Here is an 18,086-nt window from a genome sequence, read left to right as displayed (position 1 = left end):
ATTTGTATACAGTTTATTTTATTTATTTATTTTTTTAATTTATTTATTTGACTGGCAGAGATTACAAGTAGGCAGAGAGGCAGGCAGAGAGAGAGAGGAGGAAGCAGACTCCCCACTGAGCAGAGAGACCGACGTGGGGCTCGATCCCAGGACCCTGGGATCATGACCTGAGCCGAAGGCAGAGGCTTTAACCCACTGAGCCACCCAGGTGCCCCTGTATACAGTTTAGACACATGAATGGGAAAGATGAGGAAATGTCTACCTTGCTCTTGCCTATTTTTGACTCCTCAGTTCTAAAATAATAACTGACTGACCAATGATTCAAGATCACAGATATATCATCAGAACTTTCTTCCAGACAATGTGCTAGTTAGAAGATGCACAAGACAGGCACTACTTTCAAGAAGCTAATAATCTATTTGGAAAATCCAAAAATTAAGGATCACAAAACAATGTGCTAAGCAATGTAACAGAAGTATAAGTATGCCTCTTTGATACTCTGGAGTTAAAAAGGAGAAATAAAGGAAAAGAGAAGTAATTCATTCTATGGGTCAGAAAGGCAAAGATGATAATGCATGGGATGAAAAAGGAGAGAGGGAAGGTTTCAGAGAGAGGTGATTCCTGAGCTGAGTCCTGAAAGTTTGTATTAAAGAAACTCACTAGTGAAGAAGGCCCTATGGAGAATAGTTTGGTGGGTAAAACTAGAAGTTGTGATAGAAACTGAGATGCAAAACAGAGGTGGCCTCGATGAAAGCAGTACCAAAAGTAAGTGGAAATCAAGGCTTTCCTAGGTTTCTACTATGACCCTGCAGAAACCAGATGGTTCTACCATAGTGTTTTGAGAGAAAGTGTTGTGTAAACTTTTAAGTAGAAACACCAGAGGGGAGGTTATGATTTGTAGTTTGTGATTTCTTAAATTTTGTGGGTTCTTCTACATGATAACCTAAAAAATAATTAAAATAAACATATCCTACGTGACCTGGATGACCATATCTTCTAAATAAATATACATTGACATGATATTTCAGAGCTCCAAACCATCAAATTGGTACCAAGTGATAGTAGTTCATCACAACTTATGAAAAGATAGGTAGTATCAACAATAAATAAGGGACTATAGCAAATGAAGATCATAAGATACTACGAAGTATTGCTGAAGGGATATTTTGAAGTCAAAACAAAGACAAGTAGCCGGGGAACCAAGTTAGCACAAAGCACACTGCAGTACAAGCTTGCCAAACAAAAAATGTGTGCTATAAGAGTTAGCTACAAATTCATCTTGCAATCAGTATTTTCCTTTCAGCCAAAACACACTCTAACTTTCCTATTAATGTCATTAATTTTAATTTTATTGATTTTTTAAAGTTTTGCTTTTTTTTAACTCTAATGTTTTTAGTTTTTAAAATATTATTTAAGAACTATAAATTTAAGAAATTTACATTTACACATAGTTAAGTAGTCTTATGATAAAAATAAGTCAATATGGGGTATGGAACAAATTATTTTTCCCTCAGAAGGAGGGCCTATTCATTACTCAAGTCTGAGAAACACTACCTTTGGAATTCCAACAGAATCAGAATTCAAATTTTTATTCCATAGCCAACTTCCTCTGTCACTAAGGTAATTACCTTAATCTCTCTGAGATTGGTATTATCATGCCATTTTGTAGATGAGGAAACTAAATTTCAGAGAAATAATTAAATGAAACTAATATACCGAAGATGCCTGACATGATGCCTAGACACAGGATAAACATTCAGTCAATAAAAGGTAGTTGATGTTCTTGTCGCTCATATAATCACATTATCTTTATTACTGTTATTAATAAAATATCTTAGAAGTTGCTGGGAAGGTAAATTCTATACGTACCATCAGGCAGCTCATTCTACTTTTCAAACTGTTCCATGGGTCACTACAGCCTTCTATTTTTATTTGCTCTGCCCAAGGAACCAAAAACTAGTCAACCGTTCTCTTTCCTGTCTTTCAAAGATTGATGGAAATCACATCTCTGTAAAAACTGTACTCAACTCTACTTCACAGATCCAATATATATCCACAATTTGTCACCTTCTAGGTTCTTTTATCAATCTATTTAAACTGTTTTTTCATATCCAGGCATTTGGAAGGAATCAGATTCCAGTACTGCCCCCATCCAGCTGTGTGACTGACCTTTGGCAAGTAACTCAGACTCACTCTAGGACTCAGTTTCCTTAGCTATAACATTAATGCAAGGACTAGATAGTCTCCAAGGTCTCAGCTAGCTCTGATTATATGCTTTAGCACTGCCTCTTAACTATAGTTTCTAAAGCCACTCCTGTTCATCCTGACTGTTCAGTGAACCTATTTAAGTGAATGTGAAATACTATCCTACTCCAAGAATAATGACCTCTCAATCGCAGAGCTACTCTCTTCATGTAAATAAAACCTCCTTGGCTATTTCCACCAAATTCTATCTTAATTATATACCTGTACACAGGGAGTTTTCTATTGCATTAGCCCTAAAAAGCACTTTTAGCTTTCACAGGATATACTCATTTTATTATTCTAAATTACCTTTGTCTACTATTTGTATTACCACTGTATAATACAATTTCATGGACAGTTATGATTTTTCTCATTTTTTAATCAAACAAAACTGCTATAATGCTATGTACAAAATAGGCACTTAACAAAAAATAGGTGATTTAAATAATTTTCTTTTATTTTCAAATCATCTATCCTGGACTACTGCTGCATGAACTCTTAGTGGGTAACTCCTTGAACTAGGAGTTAAGAGCTCTGGATTCTGGCTCTGTTTACTATGTCTTTGTAACTATACAACCTTGAATAGTTCACTAAATCTCAATACATCTCAATGAACTCTTCTAAAAAATCCACCTATTTCCATTGTTCCTATTTAACTTAAAGAGATATCCCATTTAAAAAAAAAAAAGAATGTGAAAGTGTTATAAAAATATTTGGTGACATTATTTTGATAGCTATAAGATCCTAGAGAGAAGGACTGAAGTGCCTTGGTTTTTCTCTGTACTTAACCCTAACACAGTATCACAAGTAAGCATCCAAAACATTTGAGTTTCTCTGTAATCTAAATAGTACCATTCATACACCAATTAATAACAACTTTTTTTAAAAAGATTTTATTTATTTATTTGACAAAGACAGACTGTGAGAGAGGGAATACAAGCAGGGGGAGTGGAAGAAGCAGGCTTCCTGCCAATCAGGAAGCCCAATGTGGGGCTCGATCCCACAACCCTGGGATCATGAGCTGAGCCACTTAATTTAACCAACTGAGCCATCCCGGTGCACCTAGTAACAACTTTTTGACAAGGACAATGAACATCTTCTATGTCTCATCAAATACTTACAAGATGTAAACATTCCATTAGAACAACTAACCATATATATAAAAGATTTTTGCGGGGTGCCTGGGTGCTTCAGTTGGTTAAGCATCTGCCTTTGACTCAGGTCATGATCCCAGGGTCCTGGAATTGAGCTCCACACCGGGCCCCTTGCTCATTGGGAAGCCTGCTTCTCCCTCTCCCGCTGCCCACTCTCCTTCATGCTGGTATGTAGGTGCTCTCTCTCACTCTCAAATAAATAAAATCCGTATAAGAGTTCTTTTGCTGAAGTACATGTTCTTAAATAATTAAGTTCTTAATCACAATGTAATCAGTCTTTAGGATTATTCGGAAAAAAAATTTCTAGCCTTCTTTGAAGAATACAAAAACAACTGGCTCATGCAAAAATCACTATTTCTTTTGTTGTATCAATTTTTATTTTATTTTTAATATTTTATTTATTTGTCAGAGAGAGAGGGCATGCAAGCTCAAACAGGGGGAGTGGCTCACAGAGGGAGAAGCAGGCTCTCCACTTAGCAAGGAGCCTGATGTGGGACTCGAACCCAGGACCCGAGATCATAACCTGAGCCAAAGGCAGATGCTTAACAGACTGAGCCACCCAGGCATGCCTAACATACCAAATTTTAATACATCATACAAGTAACCATTTCAGATAGCCCTACAATGACTTTTAAAATGTAGAAGGAAATAAAGCAAGCAACAAACAAAACCTATGTTAAAATTAAATTTAATCGTTACTCATCAATCTGTGTCTTACAATCTAGATTTTAAAATTTTCAAGGAATTATATCAATTTTTTTCTTGTTACCATATCTCATTTCTTAAAATATGGTCTCTAAATCTGTTATTACATTTTATCTTTATGATTCTTGGCTGTCTACCTCATAAATTTTCATTTTTATCAGGGCAATAACCAATATGAACTAATCCAAATTTTTCCCCTTTAATACCATCACTGATGATGTCACTTCAGTTTTCTGATGGGAGGGTTAGTTGGGAAACTTGTGCTCTTTTTACTGACAACAAGGAATGTTAGTAGTAACAAAGAGAAGGCTCAGTTTGTAATAAATGGAAGTATCTTCTGGGGGTAAAACACAGTATCATAAAAACCCCTATCTCAAGAATCCCAGGGAGAATTTTCTAACCATTTTCTAGAGTAAATGTCTAAGTCCAAGCAATTAAATAATATTTTTAAATGTTATCTTCCAAGTTGTAATCTTTTTAAAAGGTCCAACTAACATCTACTATAAAAGATTATCTCGCAGATTCTGGCAAGTATGTAAACATCCTAAACAATAATTATTCAGAGTATTGTTTTAATTGCTAATTATCTTGACTATTAAAAAGAAAATCTGTAACTGTATATCTGAATTTTGGTCAGAGTTCAGAGAAGTGAAACATTTGAAATTGATTATTCCAGATGTTGAGCTGATCATAATGATACCAGTGTGGAACTACTCAACTATGCCACGTTAAGACTCAGGGTATAAATTATATCTAATTCCCATGCTTGATTGAGAACTTCAGTGTTGGAACCCAATATGTGCAACAAAAACTGCTCATACCTAGATGAGCAACTACATACTTTACAACTTTTGAGTATATCAATATAAAGTCAATTAAGACTTAAAAGAATAAATTAACTGCTATTGTTTGTTTGTTTGTTTTGTTTTTTTAAGTAGGCTCCATGCCCAGCATAGGGCCCAGTGTGGGGATCGAACTCATGACCTAGGCTGAAATCAAAAGTCGGACATTTAAACCACCCAGGAGGCCCAAATTAACTATTCTTAATGTTCACAGAACTCTAATATTTAGTGGTGCTGATTCTCTTAGATACTTGCAGTAAAATAACCATTCAACTTCTGTTAGTCTAACATAAATAATACCAAATATATCATTGTTTATTAACTATAAAGTAGATTAGCTTTGGCATTTTTTTAGCTCCTCCTTTCTCCTCTGTAGCCCCCAAATTCCTTAATTATAAAAATTATTTGCTGTAAGATCAAAGAAAGTCCACTAATACTAGATGTAATTAAATAAAACATGATTAAAAAGGTAAATCTATCCAAAATGTACCCACAGACTGTGTTTCAACAGGAAATATAAATAATTCTTTCATGAATCAGTTTTGGACTCTATACTCCATTCCAATAGAGAACTGACTATAGTCACAAAGGGGATATGTTTTACTAATCTAAAGATCAATCATTATTTTGCTCACTTTAGAAATGAATTATGGCACAGGAAGTTTGTAAATGGCTACCAAAAAGAATTATAAAAACACTGTAATTAGTGGAAACCACAGTATTTCAAAATTACTCATGAGAGAGAGTGTGCTCTTCAGAACTTTAATAAGAATTCAAGTTTGTCAAAGGAATCTAGATGTGTCTGCCACTTAGGGACAAAGACTGGCTCTTCAATAACAGAGTTAACAGGTAATGGGGCTTCCAATCACCTCATCTTAATGATGTTAATAAAGAATTCACTAGGGCTATCCAGACTGCTGGTCACTAAGGAACCATCTGGGACAAGTGAGACTTTCAGAGATTTTAAAGAGCTTGGGCTGGAAACAAACAGCTCATACTCTTCACTCATGCTCTCTTGCTCTTTTATTCTTTTCTTCCCCTCACTTTTGATGTTTCCAGTAAAGTTAAGATAAAACCCTTGCTTCTTTCCAGTCTTGACTCCATCCTTAATCGGATCAGTAAACACCTTGGGGAACCTACTTGTTGTATACCTATGTTTCTACAACAGAAAGAAAGCTCTTTTGCTCTTCCATGATAGTCTGTTCATATTGTACTCTTAGATTTAATATTTTACATTTCAAATTCTGTTAGATGCATATATAGTTCAGTCTGCCCATGCTCACAGTGAGCTGCCACCAAAGGCTGTTTGTTTAATAATGAATCACATTCCTTTTATACATATTCTTTCTCTAATATAAACTCTAGAGAGGAGAATTACTACTCCCTGATTACCCTAACTTTATTTAAGCAGGTATGTCTCAGGAAATAGAGACTGAGACTTAATATGGAAAAGCTTTGTTCCATTTCCAAATACCATCATACTTGAACGTAAAAACAATCTTCAGAGCTAAGCTTCAGATTCTAATCAAATTTCTAAAATGTATGATCAAGCGCAAAAACTTTTAAGTGATGGATTGTAGAACTTGTATTTTTTCTATATACAAATAGTTAATGAATTTAAAAGTAGCTTTTAATATGACCCTGACTAACCATCGGCCATTATACTATTCATTGAACTTTAAAACATTAAGGAATTTTAGCTGTAAGTTATATATCATGAAGGAAGTACCCAGAAATTCTTAAACAATGAAACTGAATGAACTACCTCAGAAGCTTCCCAACCAAACACAAGCTAAATGATTCAGGAATTCAAATGTCAGATAGGTTGGTCAAGACAAAGTGATTCTGAAAACCAATTATATAAGAATCATTTGAGGAAAATTTTAAAATCCTGGATCTTTCCATGTCATAGTTCAGAATTTGTTAATTCTCAGACTATTTCTTTGAACTATTAAGTGATATGTTATAACTTCCACCTATAAAATATGTTAATGTAAATATAAAGCCCCAAAAAGCTTATTTCTTTAAAATTTAGATTGAAAATACTGTTGTTCATTAACCAATGACATCATATTTAATTTTATAATTTGATTCCTAATGTAACAAAGACTGAAGTTCCAGACTGAATACCAGAAATCCCCTAAACAATAAAACCCTGGAATAGTTTCTATTCTTTAACACCTGGCTACAATTTGTGTAACAAAAGGACATATTTATTTTGAAAAGAATTCTTATAATTTGACAAATAAAACAATAATTCTCTCCTCTATCATGTAACTCTTGACAAATATCCATTCATTTTAACTCTGCCCAATATTTGCATGGAAATACAGTACACATGGAAGAAGTCCAAAATTGACTGTCTCCTTCAAAGTTCCATTCTGCAAATTGAAAACATAAATGAAGATTTAATATCTTTGAATAGGAACAGCTATGACCTAAGTTTTCTACTTTTGAAGTATCAGCATGTTTCTAGCTTTACAGTTTGAGGTCATTATAAAATGTAATTTTATATTGTTTATATTAAATGTAAGGGAAGCAAAGCACTAAAATCCAAAATAGCCAAACATTTTTCTTTCAGTTTAATAGTTTTTCAAAAGATCAGGACTGGATCTTAAAAGAATTACTCTTTTATTTTTTATTTTTTTTTTAAAGATTTATTTATTTATTTATTTGACAGAGAGAAATCACAAGTAGATGGAGAGGCAGGCAGAGAGAGAGAGAGAGAGAAATAGGGAAGCAGGCTCCCTGCTGAGCAGAGAGCCCGATGCGGGACTCGATCCCAGGACCCTGAGATCATGACCTGAGCCGAAGGCAGCGGCTTAACCCACTGAGCCACCCAGGCGCCCCAGAATTACTCTTTTAAATTTGAAAACAATTCTAATAAGGAAAAGAAATAGCTATACAAGAAAAAATTAAAAATATTTCATTTAGATTACCTAAGTGAAACCACTGTGCTCCTTTTGCTCTGAGAGAGTAAATACCAAATAACAAGGAAACTATTTCAAGTGATGGCCTAAGGTAATTCACTTACACAACAATAGTAACAATAAGCTTCTGATCCTCCCAAACCCAACAGGTTTTCATGTTATCAAAACAACTGTCCAAATTAGTAATCAAAGAGTGTTACCTGAAAAGAGATCACTGATTAGGCCAAACTACTGGTGGAGGCAAAAACTCTAGTGTGGACTTGTACAGCTTTTTCTCATGTATCTCTGATGAATGAATCGGTTACTGTAGCAATAAGCCCAATGCCTTTCACAAGCAATAAATGCCTTTCATTTTAAACAATGACTGAAATATTAAGGTGCCTTAATTTAAAATTCCTACCTCATCTCATTTAAATGAATGAGAGGCAGAAAGGCTTCTGGCTTTCCTTCTGACCACAGGGGCCAGACAGAAAGGGTCATGAAAGAAAGGTCAATACCTCATTTTTGTAATGTAAACACCAGTTTGCTAGAGCAGCTTCTCTTGAGCCCATGGACATTCAGCATATTATCTAGCTGACTACTCTGCCATATACAGTAACTCCCTCTCTAGGAAAAAGAAATCAAAGCAGGACCCACACTACAACTATCTGGCTGTTTTCTGTTTCACTTCTGCCCCTCCCTGAAAGAAAAAGAGAACAAAGAAGGGACCATGATGGCTCCCCTCTCCAGTGTTCAATCTTTGTCCATTCTATTATAATAAGTTTCCAAAAATTTCACTCCTACATCAATTTTTACTTAATAAAGGGCAACTTCTTTTCATAACTCTATCCTATCAAAATAAATTCTTTTATACATTACTCCCCACTATACAGAATATACTTATGTCACTGCTTATCTACAAATAAATAGTCTGTTCATAAACCTGATGACAGTACAATTTTGCCTTGTGATCGTATGGATTTTCACGACTTTGACTTTATTACTGGTATCTGTATTATCCACAAATCTTTGCTTTGTATTTCATCTACTGCAAGCCACTAATTCACAATTATAATGAGGACCAGAAGAAGAAGAGAAGCTGTTTTAGTTATTTTCCACTTGTTGCACTTCATCTCCTTCCCCCCACCAAGTTCTGCTTCATTCTTTACCCCTCTCTGTCCTGACCAGTGTCTGGGTAGCTGACCTCTGTGGACTGTACCACCTGAGTTTTCTTACCTTTTGGCTTCCAATGGGGAATCTGCCAGTAGGAGGCACCTGCAGGATATGAGACTGAGAGGAAAAAGAGGCTGAAGTATTATTACCTACCTCATACACCACTCATTCGCTGCCTTGCAGCAGTTCTGGCCATGGCTTAGTTCCTCTGTGGCCACACTTCCAAGAGGCGGACCCTCTTCCATGGCTCAAGCAGCCTCTAGGTTCTACTGACACAGTTCATCCCTTGGCCCCATTAGGCAGAGGGGACAGTAATGACTTCTTGTCACTAGTCTCTGGGTACTTCATCCTCTCTTGCTGGTTTCCTTAATGCTGCCTACACCTCTATTACCAGTCCCTTCATTAACTTCATTCTGTTATTCCTTTTAAGGTATGTCATCTGTTTCCTGCCCAGACCCTGATTAATATAGCATCTGAATACAAATAACTTACTAAAACTCTCCAGTGTCTTGAATAAGAAAATATGCTTCACATAAAAATGTGAAGCATCAACTTTTCACTTAATTTCAAGAGTTAAAATCAAATTCAGATAGTCTTTATATAGTCATGAAGAGGACCTCAGTTCAAGCAAAGGAAGAAAGAAAAAAATTAGGTAACATCTTTTAGAATTCAAGTATCACTACATGCAAATATTTTCCAAATATTCAAGGTACTTATAATGTTCATCAAAGAAATATTAATCCTCTTCTACTATGGAAGAGCAGATAAAGGTCTGAAAATTCCCAGGAAGGTACTCAAGGGAGAGGGGGGCCAGACAGTGGAGGAGTAGGGGACCCTATTTCCAGAGCTAGATATCTACCAGACCACTCTGAACAACCACAATATCAGCCTGAGATGTAAGAAGATATATCAAGATCTATACCAACAAATTATCACCAGTTGGTTTCGAGGCATGAAGCAGAAAGCCATGATTCCAATCTTCTACTGGAAGATAAATGGAAGGGAAAGGGAGCCTCTGGATCCTGGGCCATAGGCGTGCTAAAGCCTCCTGTGCTGGGGACTGGGCACAGACAGGTAGGTAGGGTAGGTAGCCATAGGGAAAGGACGTTAGGGCAACCCCCAGACTGAAATCTGGAGCTACAGGGCGCATGTGCAAATTAGGAGCAGCAAATTTAGAAGCATAAAGGGGAGAGACGTCCCTGGACCTGGAAGCAAGGGCTGGGAGGGCTGCTATGGGGCACACAACCCAGGATGCTGCAGCTTTTAGCAGCACAGATGAAAAACAGAAGCAGTATGGCCTGGAGAGATCACTAGAGAACAGACTCCAATCTCTCTGTTCTGAGATACTGTCACTTCTGCTCTGACTCCTGGAAGAGATGCAGAAAGCTACCAGATAAAGACCCCAGAGAAGAAAAGCCCTCCAAAAATGGTTTTCACTAAGCCCATCCCCAACAGGGGGCAGGGCAACTCTGCCTAAACAGCATTGTCTGAGCAAGAGCACAGCAGGTCCCTGCCCCAGAAGACAGGCTGAAAGATCAAGAGGCCAGCAACCCTAAGGTCCCTTATAAAACAGGTGCCATCTTGCTTGGGTTGTAGGCAATAATTTGGACTCTGTACATTCCCTCAACTACTCCTCAACAGAATGACTAAGAGGAGGAACCCCCAACACAGGAAAAGTTCAGAGACTGTGACTTCTGCTACAGAACTAACAGATATGGAATAAGCAAGATGTCAGAAACAGACTTCAGGGTAATAGTTATGTAGACAACAGCTATAATGGAGAAAATCATTAATGGCAACATAGATTCTCTAAAAGCAGAAGTGAGAGCTGATCTGGCAGGACATAAAAATTATATCAATGAGATCCAATCAAATCTAGACACTCTAACAGCTAGTGGTAAATGAAGCAGAAGAACGAATTAGTGATCTAGAAACAAACTGAAAGAAAAGAAGGGTCAAGAGGAGACCTGAACAAACAGCTTAGAATTCATGAAAACAGAATTAGAGAAATAAATGATGCCATGAAATGTTCCAATGTCAGAATTATTGGGATCCCTGAGTGAGGAGAGAGAGAGAGAGAGAGAACTAGAAGATATATCTGAGCACATCCTAGCTGAGAGCTTCCCTAATCTGGGGAACAAAACAACCATTCATATCCAGAGGCAGAGAGAACACCTCCCAAGATCAAGGAGAATAAACCAACATCCTAGCATGTAATATTAAAACTCTTAGAGAAGCAAGCTTCCTGCTAGAGCAGAGAGCTTGGTGTGGTGCTCCATCCCAGGACCCTGCAATCATGACTGGAGTTGAAGGCAGATGCTAATCGACTGAGCCACCCAGGTGCCCCCGAGAACCATCTTTCATGCCCAACCGACCACAAAAGAAAGCTGGGGTAGCAATTCTCATGTCAGACAAATCAGATTTTAAGCTAAAGACTGTAGTCAGAGATACAGAAGGATACTATATCATTCTTAAACGGTCCATCCAACAAGATATGACAATTGTAAATATCTATGCCCCAGCCAACTATATAAACCAACTACATAAACCAACTGGTTCATGAAAATAAAGAGACACATTGATAATAATATGGTAATTGCAGGAGACCTTAACACTCCACTCTCAGCAACAGACAGATTATCTAAGCAGAAAATCAACAAAAAAATGAGAGCTTTGAATGACACACTGGACCAGGTAGACCTCATAGATATATACAGAACATTCCACCCTAAAGCAACAGAATACTCATTCTTCTTGAGTGCACATGGAATTTTCTCCAGAATAGACCATACACTGGGTCACAAATCAGGTCTCAACTGGTAAGAAAAGACTGAGATAATTCCCTGAATATTTTCAGACTACAATGCTTTGAAACTGGAACTCAATCACAAGAAAAAGTTTCGAAGAAATTCAAACACATGGAAGCTAAAGACCATCTTACTCAAGAGTATTTGGATCAACCAGGAAATCAAAGAAGAACTTAAATAATTCATGGAAACCAATGAAAACAAAAGCACATTGGTTCAAAACCTATGGGATATGGCAAAGGTGGTCCTAAGGGAGAAATACATAGCCATCCAAGCCTCCCTCAAAAAAGAAAAAGAAAAGTCCTGAATACACAAACTATCTTTACACCTTAAAGAATGGGAGAATCAATAACATATTAAGCCTAACTCATGCACAAGAAGGGAAATAATTAAGATTACAGCAGAGATCAATGAATTAGGAAACCAGAAATACAGTAGAATGCATCAATTAAACTAGAAGCTGGTTCTTTGAAAGAATTAATAAAATAGATGAACCACTGGCCAGACTTACCCAAAAGAAAAGTGAAAAGGCCCAAATTAATAAAATTATGAATGAAAGAGGAAAGGTCCCAACTAACACCAAGGAAATAGAAACAATTATCAGAAATTATTATTAACACCTATATGCCAATAAGTTAAGCAATCTGGAAGAAATGGATGCATTCCTGGAAACCTATAAATTTCCAAGACTGAACAAGGAAGAAACTGACAACCTGAACAGACCAAAAACCAGTAATCAGATTGAAGCAGTGACCAAACACCTCCCAAAACACAAGAGTCCAGGACCTGATGGACTCCCAGGGGAATTCTACTTAACATTCAAAGAAGAAATAAAACCTATTCTCCTGAAGCTGTTTCAAAAAATAGAAACAGAAGGAGAACTTCCGGATTCTTTCTCTGAGGCCAGCATTACCTTGATCCCCAAACCAGGTAAAGACCCTATCAAAAAGGAAAATTTTAGACCAATATCCCTGATGAATATGGATGCCAAAATTCTAAACAAGATCCTAGCTAATAGGATCCAACAGTACGTTAAAAGGATTATCCACCATGACCAGGTGGGATTTATCCATGGGATGCAAAGATGGTTCTACTTTCACAAGTCAATCAGTGTGATAGAACAAATTAATAAGAGAAGAGAGAAGAACCACATGATTCTCTCAATTGATGCAGAAAAAGCATTTGAGAAAATACAGCATTCTTTCTTGAACTCTTCAGAGTATAAGGATAGAGAGAACATTCCTCAATTTCATAAAATCCATCTATGAAAAACCCACAGCAAATATCACTCTCAATGGGGAAAAGCTGAGAGCCTTTCCCTTAAGATCAGGAACATGACAAGGATGCCCGCTCTCACCACTATAGTTCAACATAGTACCAGAAGTCTTAGAAACAGCAATCAGAAAACAAAAGGAAATAAAAGGTATTCAAATTGCAAAGAAGAAGTCAAACTCTCTCTCTTCACAAATGATATGATAATTTATGTGGAAAACCCAAAAGATTCCACCCCCAAATTATTAGAAGTCATAGAGCAATTCAGTAATATGGCAGTATACAAAATCAATGCACAAAAATCAGCTGCTTTCTTATATACTAACAATGAAACTGTAGAAAGAGAAATTAAAGAATCAATTTTGTTTGCAATAGCACCAAAAACCAGAAGATACCTTGGAATAAACCTAGCCAAAGAAGTAAACAATCTATACTCTAGGAACCATAGAACACTTGTGAAATAAATTGAAGATGACACAAAAAGATGGAAAAAACATTCCATGCTCATGGATTAGAAGAATAAACATTGTTAAAATGTCTATGCTGCCCAGAGCAATCTACGCCATCCTGATCAATACCATCGGGATTTTTCAAAGTGCTGGAACAAAAAATTCTAAAATTTGTATGGAACCAGAAAAGACCCCAAATTACCAAAGAAATGTTGAAAAAGAAAAACATAGCTGGGGGCATCACGTTGCCTGACTTCAAGCTATTCTACAAAGCCATGATCACCAAGACAGCATGGTACTGGCACAAAAACAGACACATGGACCAATGGAACAGAATAGAGAGCCCAGATATGAACCCTCAAGTCTATGGTCAAATAATCTTTGGCAAAGCAGGAAAAAATATCCAATGGAAAAGTCTCTTCAATAATCGGTGCTGGGAAAATTGGACAGCTATATACAGAAGAATGAAACTAGACCATTCTCTTACACCATACACAAAGATAAACTCAAAATGGATGAAAGACCTCAACGTGAGACAGGAGTCCATCAAAATTCTAGAGGAGAAGAGAAGCAGTAACCTCTTTGACATCAGCCACAGCAACTTTTTTCAAGACATATCTCCAAAGGCAAGGGAAACAAAAGTGAAAATGAATATTTGGGACTTCATCAAGATAAAAAGCTTCTGCACAGCAAAGGAAACAATCAACAAAACAAAGCAACAACTCACAGAATGGGAGAAGATATTTGCAAATGACACCACAGGTTAAGGGCTGGTATTCAAGATACATACAAATGGCTAACAGACACATGCAAAATGTTCATCATCATTAGCTACCAGGAAATTCATATCAAAACCACACTGAGATACCACCTTACACTAGTCAGAATGGCAAAAATTAACAAGCCAAGAAACAACAAATATTGTAGAGGCTGTGGAGAAAGGGGAACACTCTTACACTGTTGGTGGGAATGCAAGCTGGTTACAGCCACTTTGGAAAACAGTGTGGAGGTTCCTCAAAAAATTAAAAATAGAACTACACTATGACCTGGCAATTGCACTACCGGGTATTTATCCCAAAGATACAGATGTCATAAAAAGAAGGCCCATATGCACCCTAACATTCATAGCAGGAATGGCCACGGTAGGCAAACTGTGGAAAGAGCACACATGCCCTTCAACAGATGAATGGATAAAGAAAATGTGTATTAAAAAAAAAAGAAGAAGAAGAAGAAGATGTGTATATTCAATGGAATATTACTCAGCTATCAGAAAGGACGAATACCTAGCTTTTGCATCACCGTGGATGGGACTAGAGGAGATTATGCTAAGTGAAATAAGCCAAGCAGAGAAAGTCAATTATCATACGGTTTCACTTATTTGTGGAACATAAGGAATAGCATGGAGGACATTAGGAGAAGGAAGGGAAAAGTGAAGGAGAGAAAATCAGAGGGGGAGAGGAACCATGACAGACTATGGACTTCAAGAAACAAACAGGGTTTGGAGGGTGGGGTGGATGGGTTAGCCTGGTGATGGGTATTAAGGAGGCTATATTGCATGGAGCACTGGCTGTTACATGCAAACAATTAATCATGGAACACTACATCAAAAACTAATGATGTACTGTATGAAGACTAACATAATTTAAAAAATTAAAAAAAAAAAAAAAAGAAAATTCCCAGGAGCTCATCACTATGTCTTAAAAAACCCAGAAGTCAGCCCTGAAATTACCCCACTCAGTATATGGCAACAAGTAATTTAAATGCTAAACAAACAACAAGCAAAAACCCAGCAAACTTAATCACTTGGAAAAAAAGCGGGGAGGAGGGAGAGTAAGAAAAATAAAACCAGCACTAACAACTCTGCCTTTGTGCCTTGGCGAGTTCAACAAGAACAAATCCAAAGACTATATCTGGTTATCTCCCATCCTTTATTCTGTCTCTTTTCCTTCTGGTAAGCACTATAACTTCTAGGTATTTGTAGCATGTAATGATTCAATAGCCCATGTATGCTTAAATTTAAATCATTAGCCACGAATACTGCTATCAACATATTTATTACTGTTGTTGGTACACAACACTTTAAACACAAGGATTTTTTTTTTTAAGTTTCTTCTTATAATGAGCTTGTTATCCATTCGATGGAACAAAAAAATGGAATGCATACAAAGAGTTGCTAATTAGCATTCAGTAAAAGGATCTTCTTGCTTATACAGGTCTGCCTCCATAAATTTTCCAAAAGGATGTCCCTTTACAAATATAAAACATTTCATTTCATTCTCAACATGGCATGGAGACATGCAAAGTTGATATAAAGGCTCTTTCTAAATGACAACATCTCACCACCATCCCCACCAAAAAACTCAAAGTAGTTTCTAAAAAAATGTAATACATTTAGGTGGAGCTTTTACATTATCTTATTTGACCCTTATAAATCTGTGGGGTAGACAGGTATTCCAAAGGTAAGGATAAAAAGTCAGAGAGGCAGTTAGCACCTTGCTAAGCATCCCTGCAACGCTAATGATTCTCCCTATTAATTTGGTACAGAGCCTGTATGTAACCAAAGAGCAAGTGTCCGCATGCACATTATTTCCCAGACACCAAAACAAAGTTAATACTAAAAGGTACCATTCAAGCCACAAGGACATTATATAAAGAATAGGAAAAAGGACAGCATAAGTAAATCCCTAAAATGAAAATATTTTTCTCTCAAAGGGAGAGTGAAATAAAATGCATGTTTTTAAACTTGTACAGAAAAAACACCTGGATAAAACCAGTTGGGGTGGAGGAAATCACAGGACTGAGCGAGTCGGATGGTAAGAAAGATGAGGCACAAATCTGTTTATATAAACAGTGATAACTAGTCAACTATCTTTGTTATTTATTCAATCAATATTAATTGCATAAGCCACTGTCCAAAGTACTCTAAGAAATACTATGGTGAATAGGAAAAAGTTCTAGATTGAAGTAGTTTACCTCCCAGTTGAGCAGATAATACAGACATATAGATAAAACACTCATTCACTGATTCAACATTTACTGAGTGGAAGGCATGTGGTTTGGCACTGTGTGAAATACAAGGATGAATTAAACAAATCCTTAGCCCTCCAGGAAGTAACATTCTGAAGAAAACACAGTTTTGCAGGCTATAAATGGAGAACATTAGAAGTGCTATAAGAGCAGTCTAAATGAAATGTTATGTGAATTCCAAAGAGGGAGAAATGATTCCCAAGTAGGGATTTGAGGAAGATAACAGGAAGTAGAAATTTGAAATAAAGGGCATGTAGGATTTGGGTACCCACTGATTAGAGGGTCAGATATATATAAAGACAGAAACTTTGGGAAATAAACGGAGGATGGAGGTGGCAGTGAGTACTTAAGGGTTTGGGGAGGGGACTCCCAGGTTATGTGAAGGAGTTTAGGAGGATGGAACGGGAGGTTAGATCACAGAGGATGCTCAAATGGGAGTCTAAAAAGCTTATATGGTTTACAGGATATGAGACATAAGAAAAGGTAGAATACAGAGTATCTTAAAAGGGTTCTAAAGTCAATGATAAGAGGAAAGGAAAGTTAGGTTCATAATTAGAGAAGAGATAATTCATTCAGGCTTAGAAAGACGATATGAATCTGATAGGCTGTTTCAGATGATACAAGTTGATGAAACCCATGATTCAACCCAGTTCAGCAACTCCTTGGTTGGTACCCTTCCTGGGAGACAGCTCAATTTTTATTTCCTCAGATATATTAACTATGAAATGACAATGGCCTGAATAAAACCAAACCTCAGGAACTAAGCCTTTAACACACACACACACACACACACACGCATACACACACACACAAACACATGTATCTCCCCCTGCCGCCAACCCCCCACACATCATTTGGTAGGATACTTTTATTGTTGGATTTTTGTTTGTAAGTATAAAATTAACAGATGTTCAGTATAAAAAATCCAGTCTTTTCATAGCTGTTAATTTTAATATTGACATAATGACCCAGAGTATGAACGTACTAACAGTGATAGCTGCAATCCTATACTGAGAGCCAGTGCACCTGGAAAGTAGCCAACTGTCCAAGACCAGTATGATCAGCCCAAAGATGATACTGGTCTTTTCAAGAATCATTTGGGGCTCTGCTCCTAAAGGTCAAAGGAGACTGCTTCTAAATGATCTCTAGACCTTCCCTGGAATATATGAGTTAAAGAAGCCCAAAGTAATCTCTCAGGAATAAAAACAGAAACAAAACTGAATATAGTAAACACTAACACAGACTGCTGGTTGGATACTTAACATACTTGGGTGCACAAATTTATTTTTATCAGAGATCACCTACATTAGAATAATGTCAACCTAATGGGTTTGAATGGAATAGAACTAAACTCAGAAAATGAGTGAGTCAAATGTTGTTGGGCTTTGTATTAGAAGAGTTTTATGTAGAGGTTGAGAGCATGATATTTAAACTGAATCAGAATTGATATGAACCTTAGCTATGGACTACAGTAACTGTGTGACCTTGGGAAAGTTGCTTAAAT

The 18,086-nt window shown here is 36.8% G+C and overlaps 1 protein-coding gene across 6 annotated transcripts in view; it reads right to left on the bottom strand.

Moving 5' to 3' along the window:
* NUBPL (nucleotide binding protein like) overlaps positions 1-18,086 on the bottom strand; it is a 201,726-nt gene that overhangs the window by 37,381 nt on the left and 146,259 nt on the right. The window lies entirely within an intron of this gene.

This window comes from Mustela putorius, unplaced genomic scaffold (assembly GCF_011764305.1).
Source record: "Mustela putorius furo isolate JIRA1106 unplaced genomic scaffold, ASM1176430v1.1 tig00003898_pilon_pilon_pilon, whole genome shotgun sequence".
NCBI lineage: Eukaryota > Metazoa > Chordata > Mammalia > Carnivora > Mustelidae > Mustela > Mustela putorius.
This window is presented reverse-complemented; position numbering and strand designations above follow the sequence as displayed.